General features: G+C 31.4%; 1 long non-coding RNA gene across 1 annotated transcript in view; it reads left to right on the plus strand.

Annotated features, from left to right (window-relative positions):
• Positions 1-9,181, plus strand: part of LOC143254164 (uncharacterized) — a 32,171-nt gene extending 22,990 nt beyond the window's left edge. The window contains exons 2-3 of the long non-coding RNA XR_013030082.1: positions 3,385-3,604; positions 8,834-9,181. This is a non-coding gene — a long non-coding RNA (uncharacterized LOC143254164). The remainder of the gene's footprint in view (positions 1-3,384; positions 3,605-8,833) is intronic.
• The last annotated feature ends 14,469 nt before the right edge of the window (positions 9,182-23,650 follow it).

The raw sequence follows: 23,650 nt of genomic DNA on the forward strand, positions 1-23,650 counted from the left end.
ATTAATCTCTATACGAGAATTTATACAACCTATGAAAAGCTATACACTAAATTAATAATCACAAATCTCTGTATCAGAATGTATACCACTTATAAACAGCTATATCTTTAATTAAAATTAATTGACTTATATACCCAAAATTTATACCACCTATAAGCAGCAATAGCAAACATTAAAAATTTGTCATTAGCGTGCCAGAATTTATACCGCTTATAAACAACTATATCTTAAACAAAACAAAAATCATTTACCTCTATATCTGGATCTTTACCATTTATAAATCGATATATCTAAATCTATAAATTTATATTACAAAAATCAGTTATATTTAAAACTAAAAGTTATTGACTGCTAATATTAAAAATTATTCACTACTGTACCAGAATTTAAACTACCTATAAACATCTATGCCTAAAACAAAAAAACAATTGATTGTTATTCCACAATTTATACCACTAATGCGTAATTATAACTAAAATTAAAAATTCTTAACTTCTATACTACAGTTTATACCGCTTATAAATAGATGTATCTAATCCTAAAAACAGTTGACACTTATGCCAAATTTATATCACATAAAAACAACTACATGTAAAATTACAAGTCATTAAGCGCTATACCACAATCTATATCATCTATAAATAGTTATATCAAAATTAAAAATCATTCATTTCTATGCCAGAATTTATACTACCTACGAACAACTATTTCTACAATTAAGAATCATAAATCTCCGTAATGAAATTTACGCCTCCTATAGATAACTATTCTTAAACTAAAAAATATTAACATATATCACAGAATTTATACCACCTATAAACAGCTATATTTAAAACTAAAAAAATAGTTGATATTCTGCCTATAAACAGCTATATCTGAAACAAAACCCACTGACCGCTATACCACAATTCATGTCATCTGTAAGCAGCTATATCTAAAATTAAAAATCATTAAACTCTTTATTTGAATTTATATCATCTATTAAAAAAAACGATATCTAAAATTTAATATAAAAACTATATCAGAATATATGCCACCTTTAAACAGTTTTATCTAAAATTAAAAAGAATTAACAGCTATATCACAACTTTTACCATCTATAAATAGCTACATCTAAAACTGAAAACTATCGTCCACCATACCACAATTTATGCCACCAAAAAAAACAGCTGTATGTAAAGAAAAAAAATTATTTACCTCTGTACCTGAACTTACACCATCTAAGATATAAAGAAATATTTCATTATAGATATAGTTGTTTTAGGTAATTACATTTTAACATAACAGTCAATTGTTTCTAGTTTATGTTATAGCTGTTTATAAGTGATATAAATTTTGGTTGAGAAGTTGGCGATTTTTAATTTTAGATATAGAACTATTGTTTCAGGATAATATTTTAAAAGCTGTAAGAGCTCATCAGCACAAAAAAGGCCAATATTTAGGGTAAATATGAGCGTAATAAATAAATAATTCGTACGCAATATTATTGATGACATCGATGATAGCACTTATTAAACCAAGTAACAATTCAAACAATAAGTTCTTTTAATTATTATTTACTGAGAGTTATTTTCTAAAGCAATACCGAAGACTTTGAATTTTAAGTTCAGTAAAACATTAAATATGAATGTCACAAGTAATTTTTCACAGATTAGGTTTCAATGGTTTCAGGCTTTGTTACGCTGAGGTATAGAAGATGATATGACCTTTAACATTTGATCCTGCAAGCAGCTAATGTAATTCTTCTGTATCATGACTGAGGTTACATAGCTATACGAGTATTGAAGTCTAGTCGATTTTAAACTCTAGAATATCACGCGTATCATTATATCAGCCAACAAATGACAACATGTGTGTTCCCAATAGATGCTTAGGTTAGTCGTTTTGTTCTGTTTCTTTGAATGAGGCATTTTGTAGGTCACTTTGTTACATTAACATTTTTCTTTCATAATAATTTTAAATTATATAAAACAGAAAATATCTTAGATTTCAAGGTAATTCCTGTCTGATCCTGTTGAAGATACAGTAATTGTGTTTGAATTGTTTAGAGAAGTGACAAGTGTCTGTTTATCTTTTTCTGTGTATTTAAAGTTTTTGGAGAAGCAATGATTAAAATGGGATTTCTGTTCTAACTGTGGTGTGTCGCTTCTATAGAAGTATTTTACAATATAGATTGTGGTTTAGTGTTTCTTCAGACTATCAGATGCATGAAGAAAAACAGATGGTGGTAACTTTTCATCCTAAGACGTGGTGTTTCACTTATCTTTTGTTGGCATTCGTGTTAAATAACCTAGTGTAAAAATCAAAATATGTTTTTTTACATGAAATTTCGACGTTACTTTGTGGTTCACCTGTTTCTAGGACTCTTGTTGCAAAACATTCCAATGCCACTCAGATTGGAGTTAACATTAGTTTTTCCTGGCGATATTTATAATATGAGGATTTCCATGTTTCATTCACCAGCTAGCTAATAAACAATATTTGTTTGTTGTTAGCAACTTTGTAATGGAACAGGTCGTTACACACCATTCATTTCATTGTTTCAAGAATTCACCAACTTTACAAAATAGCAGTATGAAACTTGTGAAGCGTTTACACTTTGTGATATTTGAGTAAAATATATGTTCATCTATGTTATAAAACTTCAGACGCGATAACTAAAGAAAAGATAATTTTGTCACATTTCTATCATGTAACCAGTAAAAATTGTTTTCTAAGAATAAACCTATTAAATAGAGCATAGGTTCGTTTGATATGACGAAGTTGCACCTGCTTTAGGTTTAGAAATATGGTTGAAGTGAACTTGAATATCGAGCCTCTAATTAATAAAGAAATGACTTTAAAATTGATTAAATAGTTTCGGTCTCATATCTTTGGGCCTTTAATTTGATTTGGTTTATTTAACTTTTCACTCTTTTTTTTTTTAAGCTCCAGTTGATTAAACTTCGAAGAAAGGTTTTACTACATTGCACTTAAGACGTTTGACAGAAATTAATATGCTAAATTCGCAATAACTAAGCACCCGAAGTATGTTGTTAGTGAGAAATAATAACACAGATTAACTTGTTAGCAAAAACAAATGAAAAATATGTCAACTTGAAAAAGCTCAGTTTAAAAAAAATAACACGGTTACAATTGAATTACATCCAAAACGGTCATATATATATATATTATATATGTGTGTTAAATTTTATGGAGATTGAAATTAAATTTATCTTTATTTCATCAAGAGCTCGGATTCGCGTTGTAAAATTCACGATGTCTTTCGTTTTGGTGTAATCTGTTTTACTTTTTTTTTATCTTTTTCTAGATATATATACGTGTGTGCATGTGCACGAAACTACACAAGTACTTGCAACTATAATAGATAATCTTATTTGGCAGATCCAGTCGCTGACTTGAACTCTATATCTGTTCTGACCTCAAAAATTTGATTGACCTTGACAAACACCATTGCCTGTGCAAGCTGATCCTATCTCAAACAGGTGAACCCTAACAGTGACAGTTTTATCTTCTCACGTGATTGCTAGGTCAGCAACCTCGCAAGCTGCTCCTGATCAACAGATCAGTAAGAAGATAGAAACAGTAGATTGGTAGCAACTAGGTTTGTTCTTAATTTGTTATGTAGATTTTTCTCAATGTAATTATTCTCGTTCTAATGTTATTCGACTATCTCGTTCAGGTAGAATCAATCACAACCTTCAACGTTTTGATTCATATCTAATACAATTATCTCAACGAAAAAATTAATTCATGATGTTCTGATCATTCGTAGTTATTTTAATTTCTGTTCGTTCAAAGCTAGTTTTAACACCCTAGAGCTTCTTCTTCTCGCATATCAATAGTAAAATAACAATAGTGTCAGATATTTGGATACTTTCGAGGTTTAATGGAATGCTTGAACGTTTTTCAAGTACGTTTCTTTAACACTGAATACTACTATCGTTAATATTAATTTTTTTCTCGTTTTCTTACGTAGCTTCTATTGTTAAAAGAATGTTTCTATCGGTGTTGTTCCCATTTTTATCTAATAAATAAAATATGTTTTATTAGATAATTATTCAATCCATTAACTTTGGATTTCAAATACCTAAATCCTATTATTTGGTTATATGACCATGCAAATGTCGACTATTGTGCATTCACTTTGATTAATTGTTGAAAATACGGTTATACCTTAATCCTTCTGTTATATTTCACTTGACGGCTTAGTCTAATTATTTAACCATTTATTGGTATTTCATCATATCTAACTTTTATTTCAATTATTTTACTTGCATCATAAAAAAAGATACAAAACACATAACTACGATTTATTTGTGAGTTTTCACACAACACTTCTAGAGGACTGTCTGCGTTAACTATCTTTAATTTAGGGGCAGTTAGTCACAATCACCCACCGCCCACTCTCGAATAGTGAAATTAGTTGTCAAATTAATACCCCCTGAAAGGGTAAAGATCTTTGGTTGAGAATTTGAACCCGCGACTCACAGATTATAAGTCGTCTACCTTAGCCACTAAATTATGCCAGCGAAAAAGAGTTTATAAAATAAAAATATTAATAATTTACTCAAATACTAACCAGTAGATAGTTGATAATTTGATTTTTCTAAACTTATGGAAATTCATATTTGAAGTGCTTTTTCACTCACTTTTGCTCCGTGTTTTTTCTTCTGTGAAATAAAATTTTGGCATTCACATTTGGTGAGAAAATTTATGTTTCTGCTATCTCATATATATATATATATATATATAAAGTATATATATACATATACTTTATACCTATAGGTATATATACCTATATATACCTAAAGTTACACCAAAATTACAAAAACGACAAACACAGGCTTTTCTTTCTCTTTTTTGTACGTTTAGTGTGTTTCAAAGGAACGTATAAACTGTCCAGTTTGACTAACGAGATGATTAACACTTCTTGACGGCTTGTCTTCTAGTAGGCCTACGTTCTTTCTTCTAGTATTCTATTCAATGCCTACTTATTACTAGTCAATTCGAAAGCTTTTCAGCTTAAAGCAAAGGCGAGATTTTGAATGAACAACTGACACAAAATAATCTAAGCGTCCATCGGCTTGAAAAAAAACAACAGTCCATTGCAATATGTTGTGCGTAGAACGGGTTTTACTTTTCATGCCGTGCACAGATAACATTATAGAGTTTGTCACAGCTATATACCTTAAGAAATAAACGACTAACATCTGTGACAATAAAGACCCTGAGTTTGTGGCACAATGATCCCTATATCTAGTGGATGATTTAAATCTTAACTAGATAATATTGGACACAACATTAGATTTTGCGTAAATAACTTCTTTAAATACAGGCTTCGGTTGTATTCATATTTTATCACCTCGAAACAACATTTAATGAAAAACAACATGTAATCATAAAGAAAATGTCATTAAAATAGGTTGAATATTTCTCCTTTCTACCATTCATGATGTTGGAAAGACACGTAGGCTCAAGAAGTCTTGACAGAAATGATATAGAAACCCTGTAATCCGAGCACTTTGGAAAGGTGGGCCTTTCTTCTTCAGTGCTCTGAAGATTAACGGTTCACCTTTGAAAGCGCTCGAGTTATAGGGTTTCTATTTCATCTCCTTCCTACCAGTTATTACACTTTAAATTATGCAAAGAATGGGGTCCATAGCATAGCAAGTGAAATATCATATGACCATTTTACACAGTGCTTAGTTAATTCCTAAAGAGGTCTATTTTTACGATTGTAACTCTTTGTAAAGAGTAATTCAATTAGTAGCATGATTAACATTGTAGTTCGTTTGGAGAGTTTTTCTTCATAAACACGTTTTAAAACAATCAAAAATGTATTTAATTAGATTTTAATATATAATTCAGCAGTATTAGTATAATAACAAAAAATTATGCCAGCTAAATAATTTTAAAATTCATTCTTCACTTTAAGTACTTTTAGATGCATCATCATCATCATCATTCACCACTCGATTCCATCAAGGAACATAGGGCCGCAATCACTTGCGGATTCTTCAACAGGTATTTAAGTGAGTAGGTTGTTAGCCCACTGCACCGAGCCGTCCCTAATTTAGTAGTGTAAGACTAGAGGGAAGGCAGCTAGTTATCACCACCCACCGCCAACTCTTGGACTACTCTTTTACCAACAAATAGTGGGATTGACTGCAACATTATAACGCCCCCACGGCTGGGAGGGCGAGCATGTTTGGCGCGACGCGGGCACGAACCCGCGACCCTTGGATTACGAGTCGCACGCCTTAACGCGCTTGGCCATGCCGGGCCCTTTTAGATGCATAGTATAGATAAAAAGATACATTTTGTTGAATAACTGTTTACCTTAGTACGTGTTTCAAAAAGTCTGTTGGTCGCGATGTCCATAAAATTGAAATTAAATTGTAGAAACTGTCATAATATTTCCTTCTAGAAAATGTACGTTTCATATAGACTTGACGACTTTATTTTTTTCGTGCTAATTTCTGTATTCCCTTAGAATTTTTTGTTGCAGTGTTACACATTGATAAAATGCTCATAGCGGTCCCTCATTTTAAACAGCTAAACTAGAATGAAATAAACTAATCAAACAGCACTCAAAGCCAACTTTGGAATTACTTTTGTCTAACCTAGAAATGAAATTTGACTACATTATTAAAGTCCATGTTGTTACGTCCAGTTGTGCTTTATTTCACGACCATGCATTATAACAATAGCCCTGCAGCATAGTCAACATTGCAAAAGATTGTCTTAAGGCTGTTATATTAAAAACACACAACTCCTTATTGTTTGCTTTCCATGACCCATCTCAGTACCCGTTGCAAGTGTCCGATAACACAGAAATCCATAAACACTGCGTCTGGTGACTTGGCTGGGATGTCTTCGTATGGAATAGCAAGAATATCCGTTTCATTCTTCAGAAGTTTGAAATATGAGACGACTAAATGGATATTTCATGAAAACTGCTTGTTAACACGTGACGTTCAACCCTACTATTATGTTAAGAATAGCCAGGTAGACGGCGTTTGCTACTGAATGGTGCTGCCTCTTTGGTTAGCAGCTATTTATGATTACGCCTTAATAGATGGAATATCTAATTTGTGCTTTTAGTCAATGCATCAGGCTGACAAATGTTTTTAGACCCTGTTCATGGTGCTTATACTGTAGCCTGACTCTTGTGCTCATAGATTCTCGTATTTTATAAGACACTGCACTTTAACTATCATTGCTGGGGTATAACTTGTTCTAGGTTTCTTTCTGCAAGGCCCTGATTTCCAAATTAATCCAAATTTCTTTTTTTTTCCCAACATCATTTAGTATAAAGGATATGTCTGTCTTGGAATATCTAAACTCCTGATCTAAACACATTATAATGAATTGAGTTTATGAACATTTTGCGTTGAAAAACGTTGTTACATACGCTTCCCAATATCGATTAATTTTAGGTGGTAACACACTACCTACAGAATGTAAAATGTGTAGTTTGATGATTACCAATGGGTCGCGACTCTACATCAACGACGATTTTTATGAGACTTGTTGATTTTAATATTTAGAACAGCCTTAATATATCATATTTAATTCTTTGAATATCGCCTTTTTGTAGCAATACAGTTCGATCACTATCATCACTACGTTATACCTTATCTGTTTCAAACAGGTAAAATTAAAATTATTATACAAAATTATTGTACTTGTTTTAAGGTATACGATCATTTTTATCAGTTAGATTAATATAGAAATATTTTCAAATTTGTTCTTCCTCCTAGTGACTAGCAACAATTTACAACGCTAAAATTTGGGTTTAAATACCCTTGGTGGACAGAATATAGATAACGCTATATAACAACATTTTACTTTTTCTTGTTCCTGGGCAGAAAGTGTTATTTCCCAGTTGCTTATGCCTAAAGTAAACATGGAAAAGCTCTATTTTTCCCTTCAAACTTTTTTCTTTGTGACCTGGGAGAGTATAATGAAAACATGATGGAAGACTATATTTGGGTGCTGATACGTGAAAGTGATCTACGTTACAATAGAAAATCTAAAAAAACTACTCACTTCTAAACATTTTTGTATAACTTTAGTATAAATACATGTACATCTTGATTCATATGTTATTTTATTCAGACCTTATGTGAATGAAAATGTACAAATTTGCCCGTTTTTACATAGAAAATAGGTTAATTTTTAAATTTCATTATCCAGGGCACAAAAGCAAAGTTTGAATGGAACAATGGCCATTTTCTATACTTTTACAATATGAGCAATTAAGAAATAACACATACTATCCAGGAACAAAATTTGTGTTACAAAGTGTAATTCATTCTATAGTTTTAACCTTTAAAAACACAAAACTAATCTTCCAATTTGCTTTAATGACTTACCTGTATTAATTAAAAAAAACCTTTTAAAGAGCTTCATCAAAAGTCTGCAGATGTGTTTCTGAGAGTATATTATTTTTTATGAGTACTAATACACTCTAGTACGCTTATTATTGATTCGAATTTTTATTCATGATTGTTGGTTATCAAGCATTATTGTAATTTTGTTGAAACTATTTTGGATAGTGCAATACATTAATCTGTATTTCCACACATTACTAAAAACAAATCTCTATTTCGCTTATCTAAATTAGATTTTTATAAGCAATTTACACAGCATTTACGTAACAATGATGCAAATGCGTAATTTTGGCTTAGTTTATAGAACAACGTGACCATGTTTATTACATAAGGACAAAGCGAAGACCTTTGTAAAACTTTCAATTTATTTAACGTATGTGTGACTCTTCATCTTGATATGATGAAACTTTAAAACCTATGCATTTCTGTCATAGATATATCCATCAGACTTTAATGAGATAACAAAAAAAGGTGTGGGACTCTACCAAAGAAGAATTTAACTTCACTGACAGCCACTCCAAATTCGTGACAAGCACTGGAACTAAAACCTTGAAGCTCGACAGTATTTGCCTCGAGCAGTCTAAAGAAAATTTCAAAAAAGACGCTTCTTTCATTGTCTTTCATAATAAACCGATAAAAACTAATGATTATCAGAGTTCGCTGAACTGCATAATGAGCATCTCTTTTGATTAAGAAGTTCTTTCATCCAACTGTAATTAACCTGAAATAACCTTTTGTATAATCTGTTTAAATAATTTGGTTTGAATAAGAAATCCATTCAAAAGAGCCAGTTGGTATTAATTAGCCATGAGAAAGCTTCACGAGTCCATGTGTGATTCTTTTAATAGTAAAAGCCAAAAGAAAAGTTATATAAGCCAAATAAAACGAGAATTTGAGGTTTGATACATCCCAAATGGTTGAAGACTAGTTTTGAGATTTTGTTAAATATGGTGTCTAGGTCCTTAGAATAATTTGGTTAGCTTTCATATGGTATAAAACTTAGCTGCCAGTAGATATGAGATAATACAAAAACTTCACATTAAATATGTAAGACAATGATATCCACAATAGATATAATAGATGTTTATAATCTGAACTATAAGTATAGGGTTTGAATCATTTCATTTTTATTAAAATTCTAAGAGTACAGTGGTACCTTTCAACTTTTCATAACGTTATTTTGAAGAATATTGCAATAGAATGAAGTATAGGTTTAACTGAGAGCGTTGTATTAGAGCAATTGTGAATATTCAAATAAGCCAATATAATCATAAATCACTACCTTTATTAAGTTGTGATGAAATGACATTTATCAGAATTACATTTTATTATTGCTTGAGATCTTATAGGCGTAATTATGCCACCGAAAACTGATTGTTTTTGGAAAAATATCTAACAACTCCTTCAGATGCAAAATACATATTCAGATAATAAAGAGCAGTTCATAACAGATGCTTAACATTTTAGACACGGATATCCTTTGCACTTAATGACATTGTTAAACAATTAGCTATGGATCAAACTGAGGTACCAGCATCATCAGAAAAAGGTGCTCAAAAAGTCAAATCTTAGCAATAGAAGGCAAAATGCATCACATTGTAAAAAGCTCTAAGCCACTAACACAATGGACAGGAGCAAAAATCATTCAGTTGTCTTAGGTGACAGTACGAAAGATAATTAAGAAGTGTTTCCATCTCGCAACTTAATAAGTCATCATTTAAAAGGTGGTATATTTAATGCGTCATAAGTTTAAAAAATATTTATTCTTTTACTTAAATTTAGTGTTATAGACACAGATTTGTAGAGTCACTTTGGTGTAAATAGCCCATCATTTCCCACATGCCACCACAGTGCGAAAGTTCACATTTCTTGTTGTGTGTCCGTTTTCTCTCTGATTCGTAGGATTGCATATAAACTCCAATAAATTAGCTCCTTGAGTTATTGCTTCAAAGAACTTATTCAACATCGAGAGCTGACTAAAATGCATGATATTAATATACAGCAACAAAGTTACATCAGAATTACTTTTGCACTCAGTCTTTGATCCTGTCTCATGATGAAGAATAGACTTGTCTTTTTGTTATTTTACTGATTCTTCTGTTGTGAAGCATCTTACAGGAGTGTCATAACGTTTTGAACTAATTTAATATTTACTAGCCAAGATCACTGCGCCACCGACAGTTTAATTTCGTTTATTTCAAAGGAAAGTATTTATACTTCAAACAAGTCTAATGATCAGTGTTTTCTTCAGCTTCTCTTTTTTTTCAATACATCATAGCTTCTACTCTTAGGTGTCCTGGAGATATAATCATTTTCACGCCCTCTCAAAAGCTTCATAGCGATTCAAATTCGCAAAGTAAGCAAGAAGCCAGTGGCAACAGAGGAACTGAACTCATAGTAAAATTTGTAAAAATAAAAAAAAGAATAACAATGGCTTTAAAAATCCTGTAATGGCAAAAATTCTGAATTTTTATTGACATCAAAAGTCAGAAAGGTGAGAATCTTTCTTCATGGACAGACAATATATAGAAACAAACACAGTGGTAGACTGTTATCAAAAGTGGGAAAAGTGAGGAACTTTCCTTACGACCGGACAGTATATGGAAACAAGCTGCTTTACAGAATCTCAGAGGATCTTCAGCATAACCAGGAGCGACGAGTGCAATTTTTATTTATCTATAAATATATTTTATATCACTAGGACTAAAACATTTATTTATTATATTTTAATTAAACCATTAATTGCATATATTTTTCTTTCTTTTCTACCTTAAATAATTTGTAACAAAATTGTTTCTTTGTTTGTAGTTAAATATAAAAATACATAAAGGGTGTGTGTGCTCTACCCACCACAGGTCTCGAAACCCAGTTTCTAACGTTGTAAATCCTACAGATATTCCGCTGTGCCACTGGGATGCAGTGTTATGCTCGTTGTTCTAATCCATCACTAGAACGTATCCACGTGTAATAAGTTCTCGTGTTTAAAGTCTTATATCAGTTTATGTAAATAGAAAATTGTGTGTGACTTGTAAGTTAGTTCTTCTTACTTTTATATATTATAATACAAAATTCACTTATCTGGAACTCTAACTCATTACTGGATATTTAGGGTAAACAAAGGGTTTGTTTATTTGTATATTGAATTTCACATTAAGCTACTCGAGGGCTACCTGTGTTAACCGCCTCTAATTTTGAAGTGATAGATTACAAGGAAGGCATCTAGTAAACAACGATTCACACCATTGAGATGCATTTTGATTTGAACAATGGATACAAAGACTTCTGTGTTAATAAACAAGGAATATAGATTCAGTTACTTTGGTAGTTTTCAATTTGTGCTGAGCTCCTAATAAAAAATAATACAACTGCTTATATTACTCAATAAAAAAATTTAAAAAATTCACAGCCTCTCAGAAATAAATATTTTAATGTTATTATACATCTCACCAATAAAATAATAGTATTTCTCGTTTAGAGAATACATGACAACAGCTTCCCTATTATTCTAAGCGGCAACTGGGCAAGCAATTTAACTGAAGGAGTAGTAGAGATACAAACATTGGCAACTAACACAGGGACTACATTTGCACGTAACCAATGATGGACCCCAAAGGTTGTAATTATAGTGCAGGAATATTAAAAAAAAATTGTGTTTCAACTTTAATTAAATTTAGTAAAAAATAGATTTATAATATAAACTTACAAATCCATGCATTATGAAACGAGCCAACCCGAACACACGTAACGCAAGAAATGAGAATCGCAAACGAGATGAAAGTTTTAGCTCACAAATGTTGCAATAATCAGTAGTAAATCTCTATACATTTCTACGTTAGTAAGATACAACGTAACTGAACTTGCCAGTGTATTTGTTGTTAAGTGCAACCTACATTACAGACTATCTGGGTTGTGCCTACCACGGATATCGAAACTTACTGTTCAATCACCAGAGAGCATGTAGCAAGCGAGACTGTTGTTTGACTTGCAGAGCTCTACTTGCTCAGATACCATTCATTAAAAATCCTTTTTTCAAGTGTAAACAACTATGACAGCTTTTCAATAACACTCTTAGTTAAGCCACGATTCCTTTTTTAAATCTGTTAATATTTTCATTCACAGTTTGTCATAATATAGTCGTTAATTTTATCCAGTCGCTTTCTGAACTTCCTTGTTGTTAAAGTAATAATAATAATTACACGAGCAACGATTAATTGTACTCATTATTCAATTTTGTCATTTACCAATTTTACAAGAACAGGTCATTTACATCATCTCCTCGAAAGGGGCCGAAGGAAGTTTGTGCTGTCATTACTTCAGCAAAATGTGCTCATGCCATGAATCACGAGACGAATTATGTACTCTGTAGGCTACAACACAACATGACATATGAACTTTCAAACCAAGGAATAAAAATATTTGTTACTCTTAATTTTGGTTTTATTTATTCTTGAAACAGAACACTTTCAGGGGCCTGCAGAAGCACATCTAGTAAGCTATTCGTGGTTTATCGATGCTGTGTATTTATAAATTATTTTGTTTAAATAAAATGCTTTTCCTGTTGTCATCGCTAAGTTACAAGGTAAGTAGTTTGTCTGTATTATTTGTGAAATACATTTATGCTTATGTCGTGAGGGTTTAGTATTTTTCTTTTCCTCTGAACTTATGTTTTACTTAATTCAGAATTAGTGTATAATTAGTTACTCGCCACCTAGCAAAGCAAAACATAGATTACGATTTTACATAAAGTTATTCACTCTGAAATTTACTTTTTTGGTAAAGAAAATAAATTAACAAATAAACAATTTAGAGGACAAACTGTATTTCAAAATGAGACTTGAATTTTTACATGTATGGTAAAATCACAAACTACACGTCTGCAGTGATTCCAAAAACGTGACCTATGAATCAGCGATATCTAAAAGATAAGTTATACTTCATCCTAGAGCCAGCCAGTAACGAATACTTATTTGAAAAGATTCTGAAACTAAGATGTAGAATGAATTAAGGTGAATTGCATATTAGAATAATACTATTCATTCATCACAACCACCTCCTTTTGTGTGGACATGCTTTGATGCAATTGCTCTTGACTTTAGGCTAAAGGGTAATAATTATCGCCCCCTCCATGCTAGTCTCGTCGACACATCCCTTAAAGAAGAGAAGATTGGCTGAATGGGGAGAATTGCACACTTAAAGGACTTCAATACCATTGTTTATGTATAAAATGTTTTGGAAGGTGTACTGCATCTTGTAGAGTAACTTCAGATTAAAACATAGAATGAATGCTCTATTATATGCAATTGAGATAACATGAACTATTTGTATAAAAATTAATTGATTGGCATTATGATATAACAGTTTCTCCCTTCGTTGTCATACCTAATGTCCTATAGTAAAGAAAAAAAATTATAAACTTCGGAATTTAGAGCGCTAAGGTCCGCGTTAGATTCCCCTCGGTGGACGCTACAAATATCTCAATGCGGTTTTCCACTAAAAGTAACAAAGTCATAGCTAAAATGCTATAAATTCTTATTATCGTTTAGTTGCTTAACACAACTGCGGTTGTGAGATATTGAGTTCGTCCTACCTACTGCAAATACATTAACAGTTAAACGCTGAGGAAACAAAATAGTGGAAATAGTTTATGATTCAAAGTTTTGTGTCGATGATTCTATCTTCAAAACGTATATAATAATACGTCTGTTAGTTACTTCTAGCTTAATAAACATTTAACATTTACAGCTGTAAATGTTATTATCATAATTATGCTGTAAACTAATCAGAGAAGTTTAGTAAAAATATAAAAAAATAATCGTAATTAATGATGAAATTGACATTGTACAATAATATATAAATAACTTATTATTATTCACCGTGTAAGTACGTTGTAAAGAGTATCAAGTCTATTATAAAATAATATGTTAATAAATTTATAGATTTTCTCATTTACTTTACCTCTAGATAATAATCTACTTATAACTGAAATAATCAATATTTTGAAAGAAGATACAACTACACTTCAATGATTTATTAATTAAAAACTTTAGATCAGAGTATTATAAAAGTTGCATAAACGTATGCAATTTCGCAGTATTTAGAACTATTAAAATTTTATTCAGGATAGATTTTTTCTTATGTTCTTCGTGAGATATTTGAATTTTATTCTAAAGTGTGACATTTTAAAATACTTTATTAACAATGAAGTAACAGTGTCTTACTATTATTAAATGTCCAAATATCTATCTATACAGTGCTGTATGTTTCCATATACCAAATATCATTCTGTGTCTAAAATCTTGAAGTTTTGTAATATTATTTCCTTAACCTCCAGTTGCACCTGTTCATATTTCATTTCTCTATCTCAATATATTCAGAACTGCATACAATTCGTCAAAGAAATCCTTGAATTAATATTACTTAATTCTGAGCAGGCGTTGGCCAAAGAACTCATTAGGAGGTTCTTTGAATGCTGGTCACACACAGCCGTTCACGTAACTGTACCTCTACAAAAACCGAAAACAGTTTTTATATGTGGGAGAGATGAAATTATAAAAATGTGATATTCCACTAATTAACGTTTACTATAATAAGGTATCGATTCTTATAAATATTTATAAAGAACAGTAAAAGACGACACATCACAAAATATTATTTTAATGTCTGTAACATTAGTCATTCGATCCGCCTATTATATAGTTTCATCTTGAAGCTTATTAAAAATAAAAGGAACTAGGCAGGATATTTGACGGGAACGCTTATTTGATCTTACGAAAACATATTACCTATGAACAATCTTACATTTAGTAATGGACGTCTCTCTCTCTCTCTCTAATTAGAAGACCTGTTGACCTTGTTTGAAAGTCGACTGTGATTTACATCTCCGAGATGTCATTCATTCCTTTATCATAGGCGAGCCATCTAAAGATATTATGGTAATTAACGTTCTTAAATTGATCTTTCTAAAGATCACGCATACGGATCACCTTCTCCTTCTTGTAGTTTCAGATATAATTAGTTTTTTTACTTTCAGGAAAAACGGACATTTATTATTATTATTTCTTTTAATTTCCTTTTACGGTAAACAAGTGTAGTACTCACATCTCGTCAAATGAAACTTAATTAACTTTACGTCTATAACTAATTTTAAAAATATCAATAAAATCACTTACCCAATTTTTCAAAACTGTCAGTAGTTTACTGAATACAAAATATACAAAAGGTAATTATGGATCAGGCATAATTTTAGCCTAAAGCATTGCTAGTGGTACTGGTCTTACTGAATTTTTTAAGTGATTAAAAAAGTGTTTTATTAGCATTAAACTAAGAGGTAACCGTTTGTTTTACTTATGAAAAACTTATGTTTGAAAATTTTGGCTTGAATTTCACGTTTAGCTACACGAGAGCTATCTTGGTTATCCATTCCTAATTTAGCAGCGAAAGGCTAGAGGGAAGGCAGATAGTCATCATCACCCACCGTCAACTCTTGGACTATTTTTTTACCAACGAACAATGAGATCGTCTGTCACAATATAATGTTCCAGTCTGAAAGAGCGAGGATGTTCGGCTATGAGTTTTGATTTCGCCATCCACAGATTGTGAGTCGAACACCCTAATTCCCAAGCTATGACAATCCCTCAAAAGGCAGTCTTAATGTTGTGGTAAAGTAATTCTTGATGACGAGAAACCAACTTAAAATAAAAATGTATCTCAGAATGGTATGGGTATTAACACTTAATGAGAAGGAGAGAACAACGTTTCGACCTTTCTAAGTTATTTTCAGATTAAGAAAAAGAGTTTGCAAGTGACCGTTGCCGGACACGTGTCTTAGAGACGAGAATACAAACGAGTACGGGATTGTAAGGGGCGTTGCAGGTCGATGTTAGGTTATTAATCAGTATAGGTAGAAAGGTGTACCTTTATATTGGTTTGATTTTGGTTTCAGTTGTTGTATAAGTAGGGCTTCTTTGATTTTTGCCTTTGTTTACATTTGTTTCCCTACTTGGTATCTGTGTGTTTTTCTACGGTTATGTATGTTTATTTGAGTTGCAGTGTTTAAAATTGTACAAAAGTGTTTTTTCGCGTACTTTAAATCTAGTTTCCATTTTTCTGCTTGTTTCTCCAATATAAATCTCGTGGCAGTTATTGCATTGCGTTTCATAAATTATGTTGGTGTTGTGTTTGTCAGTGTGGTTTGTACATAATATGAATTTTAGCTTTGTACCTGGTTTTTGAATAAATTTGGTGTTTACTGCAATGTTGTGTTTTGTTATAAGTTGTTTTTCCAAATGTTGATTATTTTGTTGCTGATGTCGGGAACATCATGGTATACAGCAGTGTAAGGTTTTGTAGTTTGTTGTATCTTGGGCTTTATTATCGTTTGTTAATTGTGTTGTTGATCCAAGTGTGTACGTATAATTTTTTCAACGGTTTTTGGATGAAATTCGTTGATGTTGATAAAGTGTCGTTTTATTTTGTTGATTTCATCGTTAATTTTATCGGTAGAGTATAGTTTTGTGACTGTGTTTATTTGGTTTCATAATGTGTTGAGATTTGCTTTGTTTCACGTGTGAGTCCCACAGAATGTATAGTCCAGTATGGGTGGTTTTTCTGTGGATTTCTGTTCTGAACTGTGCATCGATTATTGTGATCTTGAGGTTGAGAAATGCTATTTGGTTAGTTTTTTTTCTGTTCACAGGTGAACTTAATGTTGGAGTGTATGGAGTTAACGCAGTTGAAAAACACTAAATGTATGTTCTCTAGATACGAATCCAACAATTGTATCTTCAACATATTTGTACCAGTACAGTTGTGAGTATAAGGTTTGGGATACAATCTGTGTTAGAAATGGTTGGCTAGAACTTGTGATACAAGATTGTCCATATTTAGGCCACTTATTTAAAGGTAATTTGATTATTGAACATAAAGTTACTTACCATTGTCTAGCAGTGTTACAAGTATCACAAGTATAGATCAATACTTGTTGTCTCCTACACTTGTCTCTCATTGTTACGAGTATCACAAGTTCAGGTTAATACGTGTTATCTATTACCTTTGTCTGGTAGTGTAACCGGTATCGCAGATATTGGTAATACAGGTAATGCTTTTAGTGATCTTTTACTTTTCTCTTTTATCGTCCTGACCGACTACCGTCGAAAATAAGCATTTAACGTTTATGAATATTTTAGTGATACTTTATCTCGATGTTACAAAAACCCGTTATCATACAGAATCATATAATTAAGTACGGTTACTTCAATAACATGTTTTGTAAAATATAACTTTGAATACTTACAAATATACAAAAGCAATATGACTACCAATTTAGAAGTAACGTGAGGTAAATAAAAAAAAAAAAAAGAAATAGGCATACACAGTGAAATTAACTGTAATCGTAAGTGAAATTTGATGTATGTATTGTAGAAAATAGTTGGTCACGAAAATACATTGTCGTATCTCACCTCAGGATGTACGTTATACAGTTTGTCTCATTCCTTTTTTTAACGATTATGTAATTTGTTCAACCATTTGTGTATTTCGATTTCGTGCTCTGTTGGTTGTTGTACAAAGAAATAAAAAAATATTACTATGACAACAATTTCAGACCGATGTTCTGAAGTAAATTTTAGGGTTAAAGGAAAGCATTACTCATACTGGTCGTAAATATTGTTCATGACATCCCCTTCCCCCAAATAAAACCTTATAAATTTAAAACATTACTCAAAGTGTGTCAGTAGCCAACCCTCCTGGATTCACTTGACAAATCTCTAATTCTCAAAAACAACTTTAAAAACAAACAGAACACAACTTCACACTTTTGCTGTTTCTAAATTTAAAAAATAACATTTTAGTGACAGTTGTGTATCACTTAGACTGTCTGTTACCAATTTAAGAACCAAAATGAGGAATGAAAGTCGGATGGAATTGAACATTTGTTTTAGAGCCGCCATTAACTCTAAATAATTTCATGACTGATTATTTCTCGTTATATAGCAAATGTTATAATTATTTTACGTGAATAAGAGCTAAGAAACTTCAATGTTACAGAACAGATTACACACAAGTGCTCATATGAAAAGGTTTTAAAGCTCATAATTAAAGGTTTGTTAATGCTTTTATTATAACACTTTGTTATTTTTATAAAATTTATTAATATTAATAAATTTTTAATTTATTAAAAAAACGTAGAAAAACATAGCACTTAGGATTAAAGCTTTTCCAGGAGAAACGCAGCCTATGTGGAATTTCTTGAAAACCTTTTAAATAGCAACACAGGGAAGAGAAGCGATGAACTCCATGTTTAAATAAGGAAGGGAAGAGTAATAACAATATTTGTACTTCCCTCTCAGTATATTGAAGTTACGAACAATTTTAAAGCTGTTATTTTAAATTTTCTTTCTTAACACCAGACTTACAAAGTGAAAAGGAAAAATATAGTATGTAAAAATAATTTTTTACTGTTTATAAAACTATAGCTGTTAAGAAATGTAATATTTTTGTACCTAACGTGTAGAAAACATTTGTAAAATGTTTGGTTTATTGGTGTGTACCTACATCAAATTATTTGCTACAGATAAAGAAGTGAATAATGTAAAGCTGAAATGACGTACCAATGTTGGTCAATATTAATCGTTACTGTGCCTCGAATTTATATGTTAAATGATGCTCCCAGCCATTGTCATCAAAGGAATCTCAGATACCTTACGTGTGCTCTATATCGCCAAGGAGCTCATACATCTCTTCTTGGCAATATAGAACACATGTAGGGTCTCTGAGATCCCTTTGATGACAATGGCAATGAGTACAAGTAGAAGGTGCATTTGTTAATAGTAGAAAACATTATCACAGTAAATACGAAAACAATGAAATAGTTGTCCTTTGCACCGAATGTTTCAGCTTAGATTCGAATCCTTTACTGACGAAACAACCTTTTTCATAATACACAGGTTGTAAATCTCTACATAACATGTAATTCATAGTCATGTTCAGGTAAAGTTTCTTAAGAATAAAATTAAAGCAATGTATCATTTGCAACAAAGCTGAATATAAAAGCAAAATTTAATTCTATAATTTATTATTCAATTGAAATAATACTCACAATAATTTCTATTATAGTAACATAACATCAAATGTAGTCTAAGGTTCTCGTTATTATTTTAATTTTATCATATTTTGATGATGCTTCATAACTTATTTATGAGACAGTTGAAAGAAAGTTATTGTAAATTCGAAATATATCTGAGGTAAATAAATACCTCCTAATAAAATAATAGTTATTAAACTGTATGAAATGTTATAAAATTGCATTCAAAAAGTATTAATAGATTTTTATTACATTTTGTACGAATATTAAAGTAGCAGTTAACTTTCAGCACCTGTACTCACTTTACGTTAACAACTATTATCAATGAGATTTATGAAAGTGGTGAAATAATACCCGAGTATCTCACTAAACTTATTTTTATTGAGCTTCTTAAAAGAACTGGAGACATCGAATGTGAATACTATCAAATCATATGTTTAATATTACAAAGATCCTATTAAACATGTTGATGCTGAATGTAGAATAAGACTGAAGATTGCAAAAGTTCAACATGGTTTTATGGAAGGTCGTGGTACAAGAAATGATAACTTCATGGTGTGAATACTTTTGGAGAAGACAATAAAAATGGTAACTTCATGGTGTGAATGCTTTTGGAGAAGACAATAGAAATGAAGAAGCACCTTTTTATGTTTTATTCATGGGTTTTAACAAAGCATTTAATAGAATCAACAATTTAGAGTTAGTTTAAATACTGGAATAACTTGATGTAGATAGTAAAAACTTAAAAATAATAAGAAACCTTTATTCGGACCAAACTGCAGCAGTAAAGATAGAAAATGTTATATAAAAAAGTTATTTCATCCAGATTAAGAGAGGCATAAGATAAGATTATGTCTTTTCACCTAAGTACTTAATTTGTACGTGGAAAATATCCTAAAGGAGTTAGAGGATTTACTAGGGCTGAGCAGAGGCGGATACTATTTGAACATCTTCCGTTATGCTGATGAAACAGTTTTAATATTTGATTCAGAAGAGAAGCCACAAAACTTGTCAGATGAAGTTGTTAGTGAATGTGAAAAACGTGTCTAAGTATTAATTGTTGGAAAACAGAATGTATGGTAATTACAAAGAAGTTCATTCTTGATGCATTGTCAAAATAGGTAAGGAAGATATAAGGCAGGTCAATAACTTTAACAACCTGGGATGCTGGAAAACATCAGATATTAAAAGTGATCATGAAATAAAACAGATAATACAGATTGCTAAAGACACATTTCTGAAAATCGAAAACATAGAAAGAAATAGTAAAATAACGACAAAGTTTTGGATTATGTTCTACCAATTTTCACTTGGTGTAAACCAAGTATGGTAAAGGGAATTTAAGCAACTGAGTTGTAGTTCTTACGACACAGCTTAACGGTATGTTAGACAATTAAAACCTCAAATAAAGATATGTTGTCATGAGGAGATGACAAAAGGAAGCTGTTGGCTAACATCGGAAAAAAGATGGTTGAAGTTTCTTGGACACGTTTTAAGAAATGAAGAAATTCAAAGTCTGGTCGTAACTGTAAAGACTGAAGAAAGGAGATACCATGGAAGACAGAGGTTTAATTTTGCGAATAGCTTATTTAAATTGATGAATGTATCGACATTGGAAATATTTTGTGCCTCGAGGAGAAGATATTTATGGAATACATTGTTCACTAATGCTCAGTCTTGATATGGTACAGAGAGGGACAAGTTTCTGTCTAGTAAAAACATTTATTTCTACACACTCATGTGGTACTTCATTCTTGTGTCCCACGAGGTACACTGGTACTGCTGGGCTTAGTATGCTAGCCTGTACTTTTACAGGCTTTGTACTGGTATGACGTTTCTTGATTGGCTGGATGACAACAATCGCAAAATAAATTATCACCCTTTTGTGAGAAGCACGTGTGAACATGTGCACGTACTAGCAGTCACAATTTATTTATATTAAGTTGAGGGATGCAGTGGCGAGTGGACCATACGAGTCTCTAAATCGAGGAAGTTTACTCTTAAAGCAAGAAATCCGACTCTGAAATTATGGTTCAGTACTAAAACCTTTTTAATATATAGTATATCAAGATATTCTGCTGCATCCAGACTAATTAAAATATATTGAAATAAATAAATATCTGAATTATCAGACTCTTCAGCAGAACTGGATATGTCTCTCAATTATGCTTTCAGTTACGTTTATTAAATCATTTAGCACCACTTATTAGTTATTCAAAGAGAGATGACAATAATTTACATACAGAGAGTATAGAGAGTAAATGTTGAGCAAGTAGACATAGCAACTATGTCTACAGTCTATCATGACTGTAGACATAGTTTTTTCTTTCTGACTGCAGCTATTGCTTGTGGGCCTCGAAGACTACTATCTTTTACACGCTATTTATCTTCAATAACCACCAGGGAAAACTTTTGAACGACAATCTTTCTGTCTTTAAACAAGGACTTTTATACTACGTTTTTCTGGTATTCTTACAATCTTCCGCATGGTGTATACAGCTACCTGCAAGTAGGTCTGACACATAATTGTTTGTTTATTTAATCTCATCATAATTCTCGGAACCAGAACCAAAACCACATAATTATTGGTTACAGATAAAGCCAGTTATTCGGCAACCTTCTTACATGTATCGTTACACAAATTTTTGGTACGGATACTACGTCAAAGTTTCGACTTACCCCGTTTTTGGTAATTCTGTGCGAGATATATTAATATCTTTCATTGGTTTCTCACTGCTATAAAGGCGTCTGTTTGTAAATAATGATCTAATTCCCAGTCTCTCTAAGGAGACTTTTGTAACCTTTCAAATGACCTCAATAACGTCGTTTATAAATAGTATAAATAAAATGTTTCTCGTTGTTATATAATTTTACGCCTTTATTAAGGGTGCATTACACCTCTTCTTACACTATATAATTTTTCAATACTTAAAGTATTTGGAATATCCAGAAATGCCATTATTGCTTCTCTTTTATTCTAGTAGAACTCATTCTTTGCTAAAAAATCATAGCATTTTCATATTATTTCCTTTTATGCCCCTTTTTTTACAGTCTCCATAATTATTTCCAATCCTAATGTTACATCATATTATAAATTACATTCCTAATATCGAAAAATCGGGTAGGAAAATAAGTATGTTGACTTGTGCTCAATAAATTATCACAATACGTTTTCTAAAGCCCAATAAAAACTGGAAATTCCTAAAATGCACATTTGTTAGATAAATGATGGCCGTTTTTCGGCCATCAACAGAAAACGATATATATGAGTTTGGTCTTGTAGAAAGATTTTGAAATTGTTTAGAAAGCGAAACACTTAATAAAAGTAAGAAATGTGAAAACAAAACCTTTTAACGTATGCAAAGTGGACCCAGCATCACAAGTAACGGAATAATCAATTTTTTTCTTTGAGAGAATGGCTTAGTTCGTGGTGTGATTTTGAGTTCCTGTAAGAATCCTGAAGTATGACACTGTAACAAATCTTTTTGCCATTTTTGACATACCACCAGGCTATTTTTCTTCAGTAACAACTATGTAAAACTACAACTGTCTTTACAGCTTTAAACAAGAGATTTTATACTATATCTTAAATCTATCAAACGTAGTTACACAACATTTAGTATATACTTTCTTATCAACCACGTAGTTACATTGCATTATTAACCTGCACTCACACACACAAGGTGAATATTAGATTATTACACACTTCCACACTATCTCAAATAAAATAATATTTAATTGTAATACATAAACTCCCAAACATTTTTATTATGTGTGTGACTAAATAGTCGACTTTGTGAGCGCTATAACACCAATTGCTTGATCGCATGGTTCAAATTTCATTACGTATGTAAAAATGGAAAGTGGACAGTTTTAGCCACAGAACTCTTATAAACCTCAGTGATATAGAGTTTCTGAAGTAGTTTTGCATGTTAAACTGACAACAAAGGTCTGTGACCTTACAGTTAACATTTTCGTAGTGTGCAGTCAATAAAATTCTAAGGAAGAATATATTACAACGTAATATGGACAAAACTGCAAGATCAACTTATTGTCTTGCGTTTAACTCGTTTCCAAAAGTAAAATGATAAATAGATCAGAAAAGTTTGTAGGATTTTTTTTCTCTATTAAACGTTTAAACAGCAATAATTTAGATCAAATCTTCATAACA

Source organism: Tachypleus tridentatus, chromosome 1, assembly GCF_004210375.1.
Source record: "Tachypleus tridentatus isolate NWPU-2018 chromosome 1, ASM421037v1, whole genome shotgun sequence".
NCBI lineage: Eukaryota > Metazoa > Arthropoda > Merostomata > Xiphosura > Limulidae > Tachypleus > Tachypleus tridentatus.